We start from the raw sequence: 18,811 nt of genomic DNA, 5'->3' as shown, positions 1-18,811 counted from the left end.
GAAGTGAAGCAGCCACCATTCTTTGAGAAGATACTGCAGGAAGCAAGACATGTATTTCTCAATCTATCGCCATAACCCCTTAGAGAACTTAAAAAGTATTGTTTTACTATCTCATCCTATATTGTAGATCGTTGTTTCTGTAATGTATGATGTAATGTATGCAATATTGTACTTATTGAGTTCTATTTCTGTTATTTTGTAGTTCACCTGGCTTGTTCTAATAAAACTGAGATCAAAGAAATATGGTATCTGAAGTTTACGGGACAAGAAGGTTTAGCTATCTGCCCTAGGAACAGAATAATGTCAGCTTAGAGAGAACTCAATAATGATATTAGCATTTCTTTTAGTATGTTGTCCATTACAGGCTGTCCCACAGTGGGGAAGGAGGCAATGGGGTCATTTTGTGCTGTTTGCAGGATTACTGTGGGAGGTATAGTAGGAAAGGAAGCATGTCTAACCTCATGATCTGAAGCATCAGGGTCCAATCTCATCCTGTCCTTGGCTGGGCTATTAGAAACTGGTGAGTCTGGTGTGGATATCTGTGCTCCTGAATATGGAAGGAGAGGTCTGCTGAATCTCTTCTGGCACTGGTGCTGGCTGCTTGTTTGGGATGCAGTGAGGTGACAGCCGATGTGTGAGATTCGATTGCGGTGCCATTTTGGCTATTCCTCATGGCCGGCTTGTATCTGAACTCCATGAGCTTCCCCGGGAGTTGGCTGTCCTTTCTTTTGAGCGCCATTGCTCTGTGTGACTTGCAGGAGAGTTGGCTCAATTCATGGTCATGAAAGGGTCCTGTGGAAAGCAGGTTGACGTCTGTATTAGCGGTACTGTGTGAGGAGCTCTGCTCTTACGTGGCCATCATGTCCGCGCGCCAGTCACCATGCAGGCAGCTTTTATTGACAAAGTACACTGTACCTTTGATTTCAGTGCACATGTTAAAGTAGAACTCCAGTTAAAGTCGGAGTAAACTCCCTTGTATGATTTTTACCTATACAGTGTGGATCGAAAGTTTGGGCACCCCAGGTAAAAATTTGTATTAATGTGCACAACGAAGCCAAGGAAAGATGGAAAAATCTCCAAAAGGCATCAAATTACAGATTAGGCATTCTTATAATCCATCATTTTGACTTTCAAAATGACAGAAAACAAAAAAATGGCGTCTTCAAAAGTTTGGGCACCCTGCAGAGTTAATATATTGTACTGCCCCCTTTGGCAAGTATCACAGCTTGTAAATGCTTTTTGTAGCCAGCCAAGAGTCTTTCAATTCTTGTTTGAGGTATCTTTGCCCATTCTTCCTTACAAAAGTCTTCCAGTTCTTTGAGATTTCTGGGCTGTCTGTCACGCACTGATCTTTTAAGGTCTATCCATAGATTTTCAATTATGTTGAGGTCAGGAGATTGTGAAGGCCATGGCAAAACCTTCAGTTTACGCCTCTTGATGTAACCCCCCGTGGATTTTGAGGTGTGTTTGGTATCATTATCCATTTGTAGAAGCCATCCTCTCTTTAACTTCAGCTTTTTCACAGATGGCATCAAGTTGCCATCCAAAATTTGCTGAAATTTTATTGAATCCATTTTTCCTTCTACTGAATACGTGAATAGTGATGTCACGAACCTAAAATTTCGCTTTCGCGAACGGCGATTGCGAACTTGCGCATATGTTCGCAAATGCGTGAACCGGGCGAACCGCCATAGACTTCAATGGGCAGGCGAATTTTAAAACCCACAGGAACTCTTTCTGGCCACAATAATGATGGAAAAGTTGTTTCAAGGGGACTAACACCTGGACTGTGGCATGCCGGAGGGGGATCCATGGCAAAACTCCCATGGAAAATTATGTAGTTGTCGCAGAGTCCGTTTTTAATCATAAATCACCTAACATTCATAAATTGTTTGGAATAACGTGCTTTAAAACATCAAACATCAAACATCATAATGTTATATTGATCAGGTAGTGTAAGGCTAAGGGTTAGGATTAGGTTAGGGTAACAAATAGGATTAGGGTTAGGGTAACAGATAGGGTTAGGGTTACAGACAGGGTTAGGGTTACAGATAGGGTTAGGGTTACAGTCTGTAACCCTAACCCTAACCTTATCTGTAACCCTAACCCTATCTGTAACCCTAACCCTACCCTAACCCTATCTGTAACCCTAACCCTAACCCTATCTGTAACCCTAACCCTGTCTGTAATAGGGTTAGGGTTCACAGTGACAGACCAAACTCTGACAGATCAAACTCCCCGTTTAATGCACCGCAAACACCTGCAAACAGTCCATTTGCACAACCGCAAACTCCCCATTTACACAAGGTTGGATTCCAAGCTAGCCATGTTATGTACTGTGCCACCAAGATAGATGAGTGGTGGGTGGCACTGGGCACAGTGTACGCTGTACCCCTGACACACGCTGGCAGCCAGGCAACTGATTACTATTCTATTGCAGTAATACATTTTTTTTGTTTTTAAATGTTATGTACTGTGCCACCAAGATAGATGAGTGGTGGGTGGCACTGGGCACAGTGTACGCTGTACCCTGACACAAGCTGCCAGCCAGGCAACTGACTATTCTATTGCAGTAAAACATTTTTTTTTTAAATGTTATCTACTGTGCCACCAAGATAGATGAGTGGTTGGTGGCACTGGGCATAGTGTACGCTGTGATCCTGACACACACGCTGCCTTCCTAGCAGGCAACTGCAATTAGATTACAGAGAGAAAAAAAAGCTAACTGATATACTAGACCTAAAAAGGGCTTTTTGGGGTGCTGTCCTTACAGCAGAGATCAGACGAGTCTTTCAGGACTGGAGTGGACACTAAAAACACTAGCCTAGCTATAGATTTCCCTATAAATTCAGCAGCAGCAAAACTCTCCCTCCTCTCACTAAGAATGCAGGTTCAGAATGAATCTAAAATGGATGCTGACTGAGAGGTGGGAGGGTCAGGGAGGGAGGGTATGCTGCTGATTGGCTGGAATGTGTCTGCTGACTGTGAGGTAGAGGGTCAAAGTTTGCTCAATGTTAATTAATAGGAGGCGGATCGAACAGCGCATATGTTTGCACGCATCGGCGAACGCGAACGCGCAAAAATCGCCGCAAATTATTCGCCGGTGAACAGTTCTGTACATCTCTACTCATGAAATGTTCCCTGTGCCACTGGCTGCAATACAACCCCAAAGCATGATTGATCCACCCCCATGCTTAACAGTTGGACAGAGGTTCTTTTAATTAAATTCTCTGCTCTTTCTTCTCCAAACATACCTTTGCTTATTCCGGCCAAAAAGTTATATTTTAACCTCATCGGTCCACAGAACTTGTTTCCAAAATGCATCAGGCTTGACTATATGTTCATTTGCAAAGTTCAAACGCTGATTTTTGTGGTGAGGACGTAGAAGAGGTTTTCTTCTGATGACTCTTTCATGAGGACCATATTTGTACAAGTATCTCTTTATAGTGGAATAGTGTACCACAACTCCAGTGTCTGCCAGATCTTTCTGGAGGGATCGTGCAGTCAAACGTGGGTTTTGAATTGCTTTTCTTACAATCCTGCAAGCTGTTCTTTCTGATATTTTTCTTGGTCTTCCATATCTTGCATTAACTTCCACTGTTTCTGATGACTGCCATTTCTTAATTACATTCCGAACAGAGGATATTGACATCTGAAAACGCTTTTCTATCTTCTTATAGCCTTCTCCAGCTTTGTGAGCGTCAACTATTTTCAGTTTCAGTTTTCTAGACAACTGCTTAGAAGAACCCATGGTGCTGATTGTTGGGGCAAGGTCAGATGAGTCTGGGCATTTAAAACCCTTGAGATTGACATCACCTGGTCTTCCCAGACGATGATTGAGAACAATCCATGACACTGGCAGGTCTCAGCTTTTCAAAGGGGGCAGTGCATGCTATAAATTCTGCAGGGTTCCCAAACTTTTGCAGATGGCATTTTTTTGTTTTCTGTAATTTTTAAAGTGTAAATGATGTAAATAAAATTTAACTTTTTTTGACATATTATAAGAATGTCTAATCTGTAATTTGATGCCTTTTGGAGATTTTTCCATCTTTCCTTGGCTTCGTTATGCACATTAATACAAATTTTTACCTGGGGTGCCCAAACTTTTGATCCCCACTGTAGGTAAACCTATAATAAGACTCACCTATAGGTACATTAAATATCTCCTAAGCATTGAACGTTTAGGAGATATTTATTTTAAATGCAGCTGGTGACATCAATATATAAATAAATAGTGCAGCGCAAATAAATCAAAAATATTTAAAAAATCAAAAAAACATAATCAAAGTCCATAAAGTGCAAAGTGATAAAGGTGCTCCAAAAACACAATGGTGATAAAAAGTGCAGAAATCTTCATCAGATCTGTGACCCATAGGACAGGATAATCCTCCACCAAGGCTAATGGATGGCCTCTCACCTCAGCAATTCGACCTGTGGCTAGGTCAAAAAGCAATAATCATATCCTCCAAAATGGCAAGCAGCTTTCAGGGCTCAACTCCAAAAACGTCCACCAGATGGAACCAGCAAGCAATGTACAAATACTCCCATAGATCAATCAAAGGACCGAGAAAGTAAAAGGACACACTCTAAGTGTTCACTGCTTAAAAAGGTTTAATAATCGAAACACAAACAAAAGAAAAACACTCACATAGTAGTGCACTCTAAACCGAGTGCAAGGATACCAGCTTGTACCGCAGCTCGGAGGCCCGGTTCAGTACAGACAGCGTGTGATGGTCTCAGTGAGGCAAACGTGGGTGACGTTGTCGTAGCTCCTCCCCCTCGTACGCGTTACGTCCTCAATGTAGGCGGGACTTCATCAGCGTGGGGCGGGATCAACGCAGACGTCCCACAGCACTATATATACACTACGGTTGCCATAGCAGCACCAAAGGGGCCAATTGACTAGCGCCATCTAGTGTTTGCAAAGCAACAAGCCAGGCAAAAGTACAAATCAAAAACCATATAATTAAAATTGCCTGAGAATAGCGCCATCTTGTGTATAAATACAAGACTAAGGATACTAAAATCCTAATAGACAATATTCATTCTGGCAAACAAATTAAAAACAGCCAAAAGGTTTGTATAAAAATTTAAAAGTTATAAAATTACAGACGTCATCCGCATCTACCTCACATAAGACCAAAGAACTTACATTAAACTTCACAATATATAACTGCATCAACATTAGTGATATAGGAGCAGTTCAAGCTAAAATAGCAAGTAAATATACAATTGTAGAATATGCAATAAAAATATATAAAATAGCATCCAAATAAAATTCAGATACCAAAAAAGAAACATAACATAATCCCCAAAAATCAACGGTTAGATATAAAACAGTTAAGATCAAACTCAACGTTCAATCCCAACGGCACAGAAACCTTCATCTCGTATATCCAGAACGATTCTCGTTTACTCAATTGCCAAATATAATGACCTCCTCTCCAATGTCTGGTGACTTTCTCTATACCCCAGAATTTAAGACATTTGGGGTCCCTCTGATGATGGTCTCTAAAGTGTCTGGATACGCTGTGGGTCTTAATGCCACGCTTAATGTTGCTCACATGCTCACCCACTCTCACGTGTAATTCACGTGAGGTGCGCCCAATGTACTGTAACCCGCAGTCGCACTCGAGCATGTAGACTACGCCCTCTGTTGCACAGGTGATCAACTGCTTAATCGGATACTCTACATGGGTAACATTGGAAACAAAAGATTTGCGTTTTTTAATATTTCGTTTTGCATGTTTGCAAGTGGCACACCTACCACAGGCATAGAACCCCGACAGAAAATTAAAAAGCCTAGGACGAGGAATAACAGGTGGATCAGTGACTCCAGGTGCCAATCGGTCTCTAAGTGAAGGTGCCTTTTTATAAATGAATTGTGGGCGCTCAGGGAGGACAGGACCAAGGATTGAATCTCCCTTTAATATCGGCCAATATTTGGCGACAATTTTCTCGAATGATTTATGTTGGACATTAAAATCCAATAGCATCTTGAAACTAGTTGTTCCTACATCATCTTTAGGAGGATTGTCCTGTATCATCAAATTTCTGTCTGATGTCCTAACTTTTTCTATTTCTTGTTCTATCAAAGGTTTGGAATATCCCTTTGCAACAAATCTAGTTGCCAGCTCACGGGACTGCACAAGGAAATCAGATTCCCTGGAGCAGTTTCTCCGCAGTCGCACGAATTGGCCACGGGGTATGTTGCACAACCACAATCTGTGGTGACAACTGGTTAATGGAATATATCCATTCCTGTCCACCGACTTGAAATGGTTCTTAGTCACCAATCTAGATTGAGACTTGGATATCTCCAGGTCAAGAAAAGTCACCTGTTCCGTAGAAACGGTCCAGGTCAGGACTATGCCTAGTTGATTGGCATTCAACCTTGTCATAAAGGCATTTAAAGATGGCATATCACCTTCCCAAATGAGCACCAAATCATCAATATACCTTCTATAGCAACGGAGCTGGGGTGGCATATCATGGAAGATCGCATATTGCTCCCAGTGGGCCATAAATATATTGGCCACACTGGGAGCAAAACGAGCCCCCATCGCCACTCCGCAGCGCTGCAGAAAAAACTGTTTGTCAAACCAAAAATAATTTTTGAGTAGACAGAATTCCAGACTATCCAAAAGGAAACGTATATGCTCAGGGTCCATATTAGTGGACTCTAGAGCCCATGCAACCGATGTAGGGGCTGCATCATGCCCTATAATGGTGTACAAAGACCCCACATCGGCTGTCACAAGTATCGTTCCAGTTGTACATGTGATGTTATTCAAAATTTGGATAATTTGCTTCGTATCCCGTAGATACGCAGGCAACTTACAGACTAACGGCTGCAAGAACACATCCAAATACTGCCCTAATCGAGAACTGACTGAATCTATCCCGTTCACGATCGGGCGGCCTGGGGGCCGTTCTGCGTTTTTATGCAGCTTAGGCAAGAAGTAAATAATCGGGGTCCTGCAATAATAAGGATCTAAGTATGCAGCTTCCTTCTTAATAAGGATCCCCGATCCTTTACCTCTCTCAATTAAAACATGAAGATCATTCTTAAAGTCCATCATTGGATCGCCTCGCAGGATATGATTATTGCTTTTTGACCTAGCCACAGGTCGAATTGCTGAGGTGAGAGGCCATCCATTAGCCTTGGTGGAGGATTATCCTGTCCTATGGGTCACAGATCTGATGAAGATTTCTGCACTTTTTATCACCATTGTGTTTTTGGAGCACCTTTATCACTTTGCACTTTATGGACTTTGATTATGTTTTTTTGTTTTTTTTAAATATTTTAGATTTATTTGCGCTGCACTATTTATTTATTTATTCACATTGAGATATTTTTGGATTATATCTGCAGTGCTGGCTTGCAATTTAGTTTTAATTTTTATATATTTCCAGCGCTGAATCACCATTATTATATTTCTGTACCCAATTCATTTTTTATTCAGCAGCAGGAATGGATGTGTTCTCCTATTTGGAGGATAGGGAGATTACTCTCACCGATGTATTCTCTAAAAATATTACTGAGTCTGATCCAGGTGACTTGATCATTTCTTTTAAAAAATTAGGACACCTATTTGAAAAGAAGATCAAGGCCTGGTGGGACATTGTCACTTTTGAACAGTATGTGGCGGCTAAAATCATCCCCAGACGTCTAAGGTGGGATTTGCCACCTAATGATGGACTGATGGATGAAGAATCCAACAAAGAATGGTTTAATTTCTTTAATAATAAGGGCTTTGAATTGATCAAATTCTTATTGGCCCGCAAACAGCGGAAAAAGCTCTGGTTGGAAGGTCAGATTCAGACTATCACTGATCATATTGAAATGCATAAGGATACTACAGAGTTTGTACGTCTCTCTGGGGAGCTTAAAATCAAACTTATTAAGTGGGATAAAGATTCCCAAGAGAAAAAACGTAAAAAATTCTTGCGTGATGTAGGAGACTTTGATATTTCCAATGTGTATAAGTGGCAATCCCTGAGTTCTATCATAGGAACAGCTGCCCTGCCATCCTCTATGGATACGGCAGAGCCATTACCTACCCCGGGGGCCCAAGAGGCAACAACCTTTTGGAGTGTCAATCCCATTCGGGATAAGACTCCTACGGCACAAGGTACGCCGACAGGTAAAGGTTTCGGCCAGCAGAAGGGAAGGGGTAAAAATAAAAACAGTAAGGGTAAGGCTGGTTTCTCAGGTGGGAGATCATCTCATGTTCCTGTTATACAGGAAACCCCACCTTGGAAAACTATGCATGGTAAGGGAAGAGGTTATAATAGAGGTGAAGGAGGTGCTCCCTCTGGTAATTTCCAACCCCCCCCTTTATCCACTTACAACTATAACGCACCTTTGCAAAATTATTGGGATGGACCCCCACCCACTAATCAACAGCATTTTTTAGGGCAGGGGAGGACCCCTTGGAGGGGCCCTCCACCTTTCCCAACTACTTGGACCGGGGATTGGAGGGAGCCCCCTCCGTTCCCATATCCTCCGCCCCCAATATTACCTCCTCCGGGCCAATCCAGGCCCAAAAGAAAAAATCAAGAGGAGTCAGGGGGGGGAGAAGAGTCCAAAAGAGCAAGGCCGTGATCGGCACTGGAATCTTTAACCTTAGTGGAGTTGATCTCACTGAGGATGAGATTAGAGTGCTAGATAGGGGTTTAAAGTTTGCCCCCGTACGCAATCTCAATAAGTTTGATACATATGTGAGTGTACAGAAGTATATAAGAAACTTAAACTTAAAGAAGTATTTCTTATCTAATCCAGTTATGAGGAATGCCCCAGCTGTTGCTCCCAAACCTTTTAATCACTCTACATTAAGAAATAAATCTGTTTTCAATCCCCAACACACTGATACCAAACACCTGGATGTGTTTCGAAATCTAGTGTGTAAAGATCTTGATAGTTTGCGAATTAAGAAAGTGAAAGATTCGCAGTGCATCCAGAGGGGAATTACCTCCCTGGAAAAACGTAATGAGATCGTTATTCGCCCCGCGGATAAGGGGGGAGGGTTGGTGGTCCTCAGCAAGACCTATTACTTTGAAGAAATGAATAGGTTGCTTGGTGACCGGGATACTTACCTCCTATTGCGAGGCGATCCAATGATGGACTTTAAGAATGATCTTCATGTTTTAATTGAGAGAGGTAAAGGATCGGGGATCCTTAATAAGAAGGAAGCTGCATACTTAGATCCTTATTATTGCAGGACCCCGATTATTTACTTCTTGCCTAAGCTGCATAAAAACGCAGAACGGCCCCCAGGCCGCCCGATCGTGAATGGGATAGATTTAGTCAGTTCTCGATTAGGGCAGTATTTGGATGTGTTCTTGCAGCCGTTAGTCTGTAAGTTGCCTGCGTATCTACGGGATACGAAGCAAATTATCCAAATTTTGAATAACATCACATGTACAACTGGAACGATACTTGTGACAGCCGATGTGGGGTCTTTGTACACCATTATAGGGCATGATGCAGCCCTTACATCGGTTGCATGGGCTCTAGAGTCCACTAATATGGACCCTGAGCATATACGTTTCCTTTTGGATAGTCTGGAATTCTGTCTACTCAAAAATTATTTTTGGTTTGACAAACAGTTTTTTCTGCAGCGCTGCGGAGTGGCGATGGGGGCTCGTTTTGCTCCCAGTGTGGCCAATATATTTATGGCCCACTGGGAGCAATATGCGATCTTCCATGATATGCCACCCCAGCTCCGTTGCTATAGAAGGTATATTGATGATTTGGTGCTCATTTGGGAAGGTGATATGCCATCTTTAAATGCCTTTATGACAAGGTTGAATGCCAATCAACTAGGCATAGTCCTGACCTGGACCGTTTCTACGGAACAGGTGACTTTTCTTGACCTGGAGATATCCAAGTCTCAATCTAGATTGGTGACTAAGAACCATTTCAAGTCGGTGGACAGGAATGGATATATTCCATTAACCAGTTGTCACCACAGATTGTGGTTGTGCAACATACCCCGTGGTCAATTCGTGCGACTGCGGAGAAACTGCTCCAGGGAATCTGATTTCCTTGTGCAGTCCCGTGAGCTGGCAACTAGATTTGTTGCAAAGGGATATTCCAAACCTTTGATAGAACAAGAAATAGAAAAAGTTAGGACATCAGACAGAAATTTGATGATACAGGACAATCCTCCTAAAGATGATGTAGGAACAACTAGTTTCAAGATGCTATTGGATTTTAATGTCCAACATAAATCATTCGAGAAAATTGTCGCCAAATATTGGCCGATATTAAAGGGAGATTCAATCCTTGGTCCTGTCCTCCCTGAGCGCCCACAATTCATTTATAAAAAGGCACCTTCACTTAGAGACCGATTGGCACCTGGAGTCACTGATCCACCTGTTATTCCTCGTCCTAGGCTTTTTAATTTTCTGTCGGGGTTCTATGCCTGTGGTAGGTGTGCCACTTGCAAACATGCAAAACGAAATATTAAAAAACGCAAATCTTTTGTTTCCAATGTTACCCATGTAGAGTATCCGATTAAGCAGTTGATCACCTGTGCAACAGAGGGCGTAGTCTACATGCTCGAGTGCGACTGCGGGTTACAGTACATTGGGCGCACCTCACGTGAATTACACGTGAGAGTGGGTGAGCATGTGAGCAACATTAAGCGTGGCATTAAGACCCACAGCGTATCCAGACACTTTAGAGACCATCATCAGAGGGACCCCAAATGTCTTAAATTCTGGGGTATAGAGAAAGTCACCAGACATTGGAGAGGAGGTCATTATATTCGGCAATTGAGTAAACGAGAATCGTTCTGGATATACGAGATGAAGGTTTCTGTGCCGTTGGGATTGAACGTTGAGTTTGATCTTAACTGTTTTATATCTAACCGTTGATTTTTGGGGATTATGTTATGTTTCTTTTTTGGTATCTGAATTTTATTTGGATGCTATTTTATATATTTTTATTGCATATTCTACAATTGTATATTTACTTGCTATTTTAGCTTGAACTGCTCCTATATCACTAATGTTGATGCAGTTATATATTGTGAAGTTTAATGTAAGTTCTTTGGTCTTATGTGAGGTAGATGCGGATGACGTCTGTAATTTTATAACTTTTAAATTTTTATACAAACCTTTTGGCTGTTTTTAATTTGTTTGCCAGAATGAATATTGTCTATTAGGATTTTAGTATCCTTAGTCTTGTATTTATACACAAGATGGCGCTATTCTCAGGCAATTTTAATTATATGGTTTTTGATTTGTACTTTTGCCTGGCTTGTTGCTTTGCAAACACTAGATGGCGCTAGTCAATTGGCCCCTTTGGTGCTGCTATGGCAACCGTAGTGTATATATAGTGCTGTGGGACGTCTGCGTTGATCCCCGCCCCACGCTGATGAAGTCCCGCCTACATTGAGGATGTAACGCGTACGAGGGGGAGGAGCTACAACGACGTCACCCACGTTTGCCTCACTGAGACCATCACACGCTGTCTGTACTGAACCGGGCCTCCGAGCTGCGGTACAAGCTGGTATCCTTGCACTCGGTTTAGAGTGCACTACTATGTGAGTGTTTTTCTTTTGTTTGTGTTTCGATTATTAAACCTTTTTAAGCAGTGAACACTTAGAGTGTGTCCTTTTACTTTCTCGGTCCTTTGATTGATCTATGGGAGTATTTGTACATTGCTTGCTGGTTCCATCTGGTGGACGTTTTTGGAGTTGAGCCCTGAAAGCTGCTTGCCATTTTGGAGGATATGATTATTGCTTTTTGACCTAGCCACAGGTCGAATTGCTGAGGTGAGAGGCCATCCATTAGCCTTGGTGGAGGATTATCCTGTCCTATGGGTCACAGATCTGATGAAGATTTCTGCACTTTTTATCACCATTGTGTTTTTGGAGCACCTTTATCACTTTGCACTTTATGGACTTTGATTATGTTTTTTTGATTTTTTAAATATTTTAGATTTATTTGCGCTGCACTATTTATTTATTTATTCACATTGAGATATTTTTGGATTATATCTGCAGTGCTGGCTTGCAATTTAGTTTTAATTTTTATATATTTCCAGCGCTGAATCACCATTATTATATTTCGGTGACATCAATATACCCCAAATCTTGTGAGATGATCCACTCCAATGCAAGAGCATCTTTCCATTAAATTTGGGATCCTAAAATTGAAACTAGACCCTCACATGATTTACAGCAAAGGAAGCTGCCATCTTAGCTTCTGTTTGATCTGCAGTTACCATAGAGCTGCACATGTAATCAATTATGACATCGGCCATTTCATAACTTGACAGTTCAATTGATAGCACAGGCAAGTGTGATGGCTAGCATTCACAGCATGCCTTGAATGTTTGGGAATCATTTTTTTGTGTTACTTTATCCTTCCCAGGGTCTCATTGGAAGGAGTGTGACTTCACCTTCACTTTTATCTTGGCATTAAAGGCAGAGGAGGTTAAGAAAAGTATATATTCAAACCCAGGGGTAGGCAATCTTAAAGAACTGGAGATCTACCCAAACAACATGAGAGAAGTCAAAAATCCCCAGGCGCAGTGTCGCCTCCTCACACCAATTATTAACCTTTATTTGCTTACTACCATGTCGCAATCACGTGCATTGCACGGCAATCATGGATTTAAATCAAGTGGTGATGAGGCCACACCTCCTGCACTTGTGAATGATCTCTTAGTTGCATTCAGCAGCTGAACTCTTAAGAACTTGTTCACGCGTAAAAGCCTGTTGTTGACTTGTGTTTTTTTCCGCCCCCAGTCTGTACCCCCTTTAGCTGCTGAGGCAGCAGCCAAAATTGTACACATGCTGCAGCAGAAATTAGGCCCCATGTTGCTTTTGGTGCATTCTACCACCTGCCAATCATGACCCATTCAAGTAAATGAGGCCACTTCACATAGGACAGGAGCCAGCTCTACAGAGGAGGCATCAACTTATGCAGCTCTTGTTCCCTACTACAGCTCCAATAGTCCTTCTGCATTGCACTCTGTTTGGTGCTCTGGGGTGGTGGGTAAGCAAGCCCAGACCATGATCTACCAGTTACCTGTCCTGATCTACAGGTTGCTGACCCCTAAACTAATAATTTTCTATATCATAATTTTTCAACTACCAATATATAGAGTGGGGCAGATCCACAAAAGAATTACGCCGGCGTATCTCTTGATACGCTGGCGTAATTTTAAATTTCCTGTGTCGTATCTTTGTTTTGTATCCACAAAACAAGATACGACGGCATCTGGGATCGATCCGACAGGCGTACGTCTTAGTACGCCGTCGGATCTTAGATGCAATTTTTTTTAGGTGGCGTTTCTGTCGAAATCCGCGTCGAGTGTGCAAATTAGCTATTTACGGCGATCCACGAACGTACGTCCGGCCGGCGCATTTTTACGTCGTTTTCGTTCGGCTTTTTCCGGCGTATAGTTAAAGCTGCTGTTATGAGGTGTACTCAATGTTAAGTATGGCCGTTGTTCCCGCGTAGAATTTAGATATTTTTACATCGTTTGCGTAAGTCATTCGCTAATAGGGATTTGCGTAGAATGACGTCACCGTCGGAAGCATTGGCTTGTTATGGGTTAATTTCGAGAATGCGCACTGGGATACCCCCACGGATGGCGCATGCGCAGTTAAAAAAAAACGTTGTTTACATCGGGTCACGACGTATTTACATAAAACACGCCCCCAACACATCCATTTGAATTAGGCGCCATTAGGCAGGCAAAGATACACTACACCGCCGTAACTTACGGCGTGGATTCTTTCAGGATTTGAAAAAAAAAGTTACGGCGGCGTAGTGTATCTTAGATATGCTACGCCCGGCGCATAAATGCGCCGCTGTACGAGGATCTGCCCCAGTGTTTTTAAATGGAAAGAAGGCCCAGATCTAATACATGCACTGTGCACTTAAACTTTTGCTACAAGCACTGCTTTGCAAGCCTTTGCAATTTTGCTGCAAGCCCTGTTTTAATAACACAGCAGCAGTGATAAGCTGACCTGGTCGGGGTATGTTCAGCAGAGATTTTTCAGACTTCAAATAGGTTCACTGTACCCCATTTTAAACAATAGGAGCTGAATCTCTTGAAATAAAAAGACAATTTTCTGGGCTAATATGCAAGAAGATAAAACAAATAGCATAGAGGGGATTCAGTTTGCATGTATTGCGCTATATACGTTTCTCACTCACTCACTCAGAGGGGGTGAGAATTGCCCTGGGGTACATAGAACAATGCAAAAATATTTTTAAAAAATTCCATTCAGCCAGGAGCAGTGATTTAAGTGCTTAAAGAGAAACATTAAAAATGCATAAGTCCTTTGGTAATATGCCTTTGGGGGAGGTGTCCCAATGATGTCAGTGAAAGGGCACATCTATGTAATGTACAGAAAGTGCTGCAGCAGCACTGACATTTACAAATTGCTGGCTTTGTCAAAAGTCCATTTCTGCTTCTTTTCTTTTTTTAAATAAAAGCACACAGATCCCTCCAAAAGGCGTGCCTTTAAAAAAAAATGAATGTAATTTAATCCAGTAAAATATAGTGTACCGCAACTTGTCAATGTTAGTGAAAATAAAATGAACACCCAAGTGTCTTCAATATATATTCATGCTTCCGTGCTCATCCATCACCAGGTGAAAAATCTGCTCACCTCAAGAAACACACATATAATGTATTTTGCCCAAAGCTTCAATGAACAGAGAACAGCTATTCAATCCTCCTCCCCTTGCTCCAGATGACTGCTTCTTCTAACTCCACGAACAGCTTACATATCCATAGCCGGGTTATAAAAAACCTAAGGTACACAACACAGTGTACTCTGCTAAACATGTTTATTTCCCCAGACAGCATATTAACTTACTAAAAACACAATACAGTGCTCCAATATAATGATAATCAGCTGACTCAGCACCCGGGCATGGCTCCTCCCTAGACACGTTGCGAACTGTGATTGGTCTTCTTCCGTAGGCGGGGAGCTGGTCCTGACAAGCTCTTAAATACCCTTTCTTCATGATGCCATTGAAATCTATAAACAGCTCAATGCTTGAAAACAGGAAATCTGTGTGTAAAAAGTAGAGAGATAGCTAAGGGACCTCTACCGTGTTATCCCGAAAATAAGACCCCGTCTTATATTTATTTTTGCTCAAGAAGACACACTGGGCCAGATTCACAGAAGAAGTACACCGGAGTATCTACTGATACTCCAGCGTACTTTCAAATTTGCCGCGTTGTATCTTTAGTTTGAATCCTCAAACCAAGATATGACAGCTTTTGGCTTCGATCCGACAGGCGTACGGCTTCGGATCGTAGGTGTAACACTTTGGTGCCCGCTGGGTGGAGTTTGCGTCGTTTTCTGCGTCGGGTATGCTAATTAGCTTTTTCCGGCGATTCACGAAGGTACGCACGGCCGTCGCATTCTCTTACGTCGTCGCTAGTCGGCTTTTCCCGGCGTATAGTTAAAGCTGCTGTTTGGTGGCGTATAGATAGACTTGCCATGTTAAAGTATGGCCGTCGTTCCCGCGCCAAATTTAGAATTTTTTTTTGCGTAAGTCGTCTGTGAATAGGAAAGGACGTAACTCACGTCAACTTTCAAAAAATTACGTCGGTGCAACGTCATTTCGCGCAAAGCACGGCGGGAAATAAAAAAACGGAGCATGCACGGGAATGCGCCTAATTTAAATGATCCACGCCCCCTACCCAGATCATTTGAATTAGGCGGGCTTGCGCCGGAGGGATTTACGCTACGCCGCCGCAACTTTACAGGCAAGTGCTTTGTGAATCAAGCACTTGCCCGTAAAACTTGCGGCGGTGTAGCGTAAATGCGATACGTTACGCCGCTGTAAATGTACCAGAATCTGGCCCACTATGTCTTATTTTCAGGGGATGTCTTATTTTTATTAAGCAGCAGCTTTACTGGTGGTTGTGGGGGGTGAGAGAGACCCACAGACTGGTGCTGGTTGATGCTGGGGGAGAGAGACCCACACTGTTGAGTAAAACAGGAGCCACAGCTTTAATTCTTCCCCTGAGGATACATAATACCTAAATACCTAAAGCAGAGCGTCCTGCTCCTCACTTCACTGAGGAGACTTTACTTTCACTTTCTATTTCTCCCTCTATGCATCAGCTTGCAGCACGCACATAATCACTATGTCTTATTTTCGGGGTATGGCTTATATTGAGCAAATGCTTAGAAATCCTGCTACGGCTTATTTTATGGGTATTTCTTATTTTCGGGGAAACACGGGGCCAGATTCACAGAAAAAGTACGCCGGAGTATCTGCTGATACTCCGGCGTACTTTCAAATTTGCCGCGTTGTATCTTTATTTTGCATTCACAAACAAAGATACAACGGCATTTGGCTAAGATCCGACAGGCGTACGGCCTCGTACGCCTTCGGATCTTAGGATGCAATACTTCGGCGCCCGCTGGGTGGAGTTTGCATTGTTTTCCGCGTCGGGTATGCTAATTAGCTGTTTACGGCGATTCACGAAGGTACACGCGTTTGTCGCATTCTCTTACGTCGTCGCTAGTCAACTTTTCCCATCATAAAGTTGCGATTGCTATTTAGGTGGTGTAAAATTAGACAGCCCATGTTAAAGTATGGCCGTCGTTCCCGCGTCAAATTTCTATTTTTTTTTCGTAAGTCGTCCGGGAATACGAAAGTACGTAACGCACGTTGCCGTTCAAAACATTACGTCGGGGCGACGTCATTTCGCGCAAAGCATGGCGGGAAATTTCAAAACGGAGCATGCGCAGTACGTTCGGCGCGGGAACGCGCCTAATTTAAATGGTACACGCCCCATTTGAATTAGGCGAGCTTGCGCCGGACGGCTTTACGCTACGCCACCGCAAGTTTACAGGCAAGTGCTTTGTGAATCAAGCACTTACGCTGAAAACTTGCGGCGGTGTAACGTAAACGGGATACGTGATATGTGAATCTGGCCCACGGTACTTATAAAAAAAAAAATGCCATACTGGTGACACAGCAGTAAATAGTATAAAAATGTTCCATGCACAATTCCGGATGCTGAACAACTATACCTTTATTACTACACTTCAAATACACATCCCCTATAGTACATATATTAAAACAAGTTTTAAAATGCATATAGATCAATATATAAAAAAATGTCCAATATAATATTATATAATACAGTATACAAAAACAGCAATGTATGCCCTCACATAGGGGAGGAGGATTGAAGATCTGGGCCGGGATTCAGAAAGATCGGTGCATCTTTAGATAGGCGTAGCGCATCTGATATGCGCTACGCCAACGTAACTTGGAGAGGCTCGTACTGTATTCACAAAGCACTTGCTCCCTTTCTTGCGCCAGCGTAACGCAAAATGGCCAGCGTAAGCCCACCTAATTCAAAGTAGCAAGGCAGTGGGCGTGTAGTATTATAATGAAGCGTGACCCCATGTAAATGCATGGCCGAACGAACGGCGCATGTGCGCACATGCTCAGAATCACGTCGAATTTACTCCCTAAGATACGCCGGCTCCATTCATACAACGTGAACTTAACCAACGCCCAGCCTCATTCACGTACGACTTACGTAAACCACGTAAAATACGACGACTGTTCCGACGTTTTTGACGCCCATACCTTAACATGACTTACCCCTGCTTTATGAGGGGTAAAGTTACGGCGGACGTACACCTTACGCAAACAGCGTATCTTACTGCGACGGGCGCAAGTACGTTCGTAAATCGGTGTAATTTAGTTCATTTACATATTCAATGCGTAAATCTACGGAAGCGCCCCTAGTGGCCATCGTAAATATGCACCCAAGATACGACGGCGTAGGAGACTTACGTTGGTCGTATCTTGGCAAAATTCAGGCGTATCTTGTTACCTGAATACTGCGCATAGATACGACGGTGCATTCTTGAACTTATGCCGCGTATCAATAGATACGTCGGCGTAAGTTCTTTCTGAATCCCGGCCTTGGTCTCTGTTCATTGAAGCTTTAGGCAGTATACATTATATGTGTGTTCCTTGTTCCTGGAGGTGAGCATGTTTTTTCCCTGGTTAAATGATCACAGAAGCATGAATATATATTGAAGACAATTGGGTGTTTGTTTTATTTTCACTAACATTGACACGATTTTAATATAGACACTGGACTGCGGATATTATTGAAAATTGGACTTTTGTGGTTTATTTTATTTAATATATTTTATATTTGTTAAAACTTGATATTGATCTTTTTGAGTGGGATATGTATTTTTGAGAAACTTGTGCTACACTATATTCTATTGGATTTAAGCTGTTCCATGCAGTGGGTGTAATCAGAGTTTTAGTGTTTTAGCGAGCAACTTGGTGCAAGACTGATGTTTTTTCACCTTAATGCATCCTATGCATTAAGGTGAAAAAACATCTGACAATACCGCCCCCTCCGAGCCCCCGTCAGGCCTCGTACTCACGACCAAACATGTCTGCTGAAACTGGTCCGCGGACCAGTTTCAGCGGACATGTTCGTTCGTGTGTAGGCAGTAACGTACAGAATTCCAGCAAACAATCGTCGGCCAGACCGTTTTCCAACGAACAACTGTTTCCTGGTCTTGCTTTAAAACAGTCTGCTGGAATCGTGTCCGTCAGACATGTTCGGTCGTCTGTACACAAAAGCAGCGTACAAAAACCCCGCGCATGCTCAGTCCAAATGAGGAGACGGGAGCGCTCGTTCAGGTAAAACTCGCGTTTCTTTGGGATATGGCACATTCGTCATTAGAAACCTTTTATTCTAGCAAGAGAACAATGTCTTAAAAAGGCGCACTAAACCACATTTTAAAGCCTCGTTTTATTAATTCTTCTC

The sequence above is a fragment of the Rana temporaria genome, chromosome 9 (genome assembly GCF_905171775.1).
Source record: "Rana temporaria chromosome 9, aRanTem1.1, whole genome shotgun sequence".
NCBI classification, from domain to species: Eukaryota; Metazoa; Chordata; class Amphibia; order Anura; family Ranidae; genus Rana; species Rana temporaria.
This window is presented reverse-complemented; position numbering follows the sequence as displayed.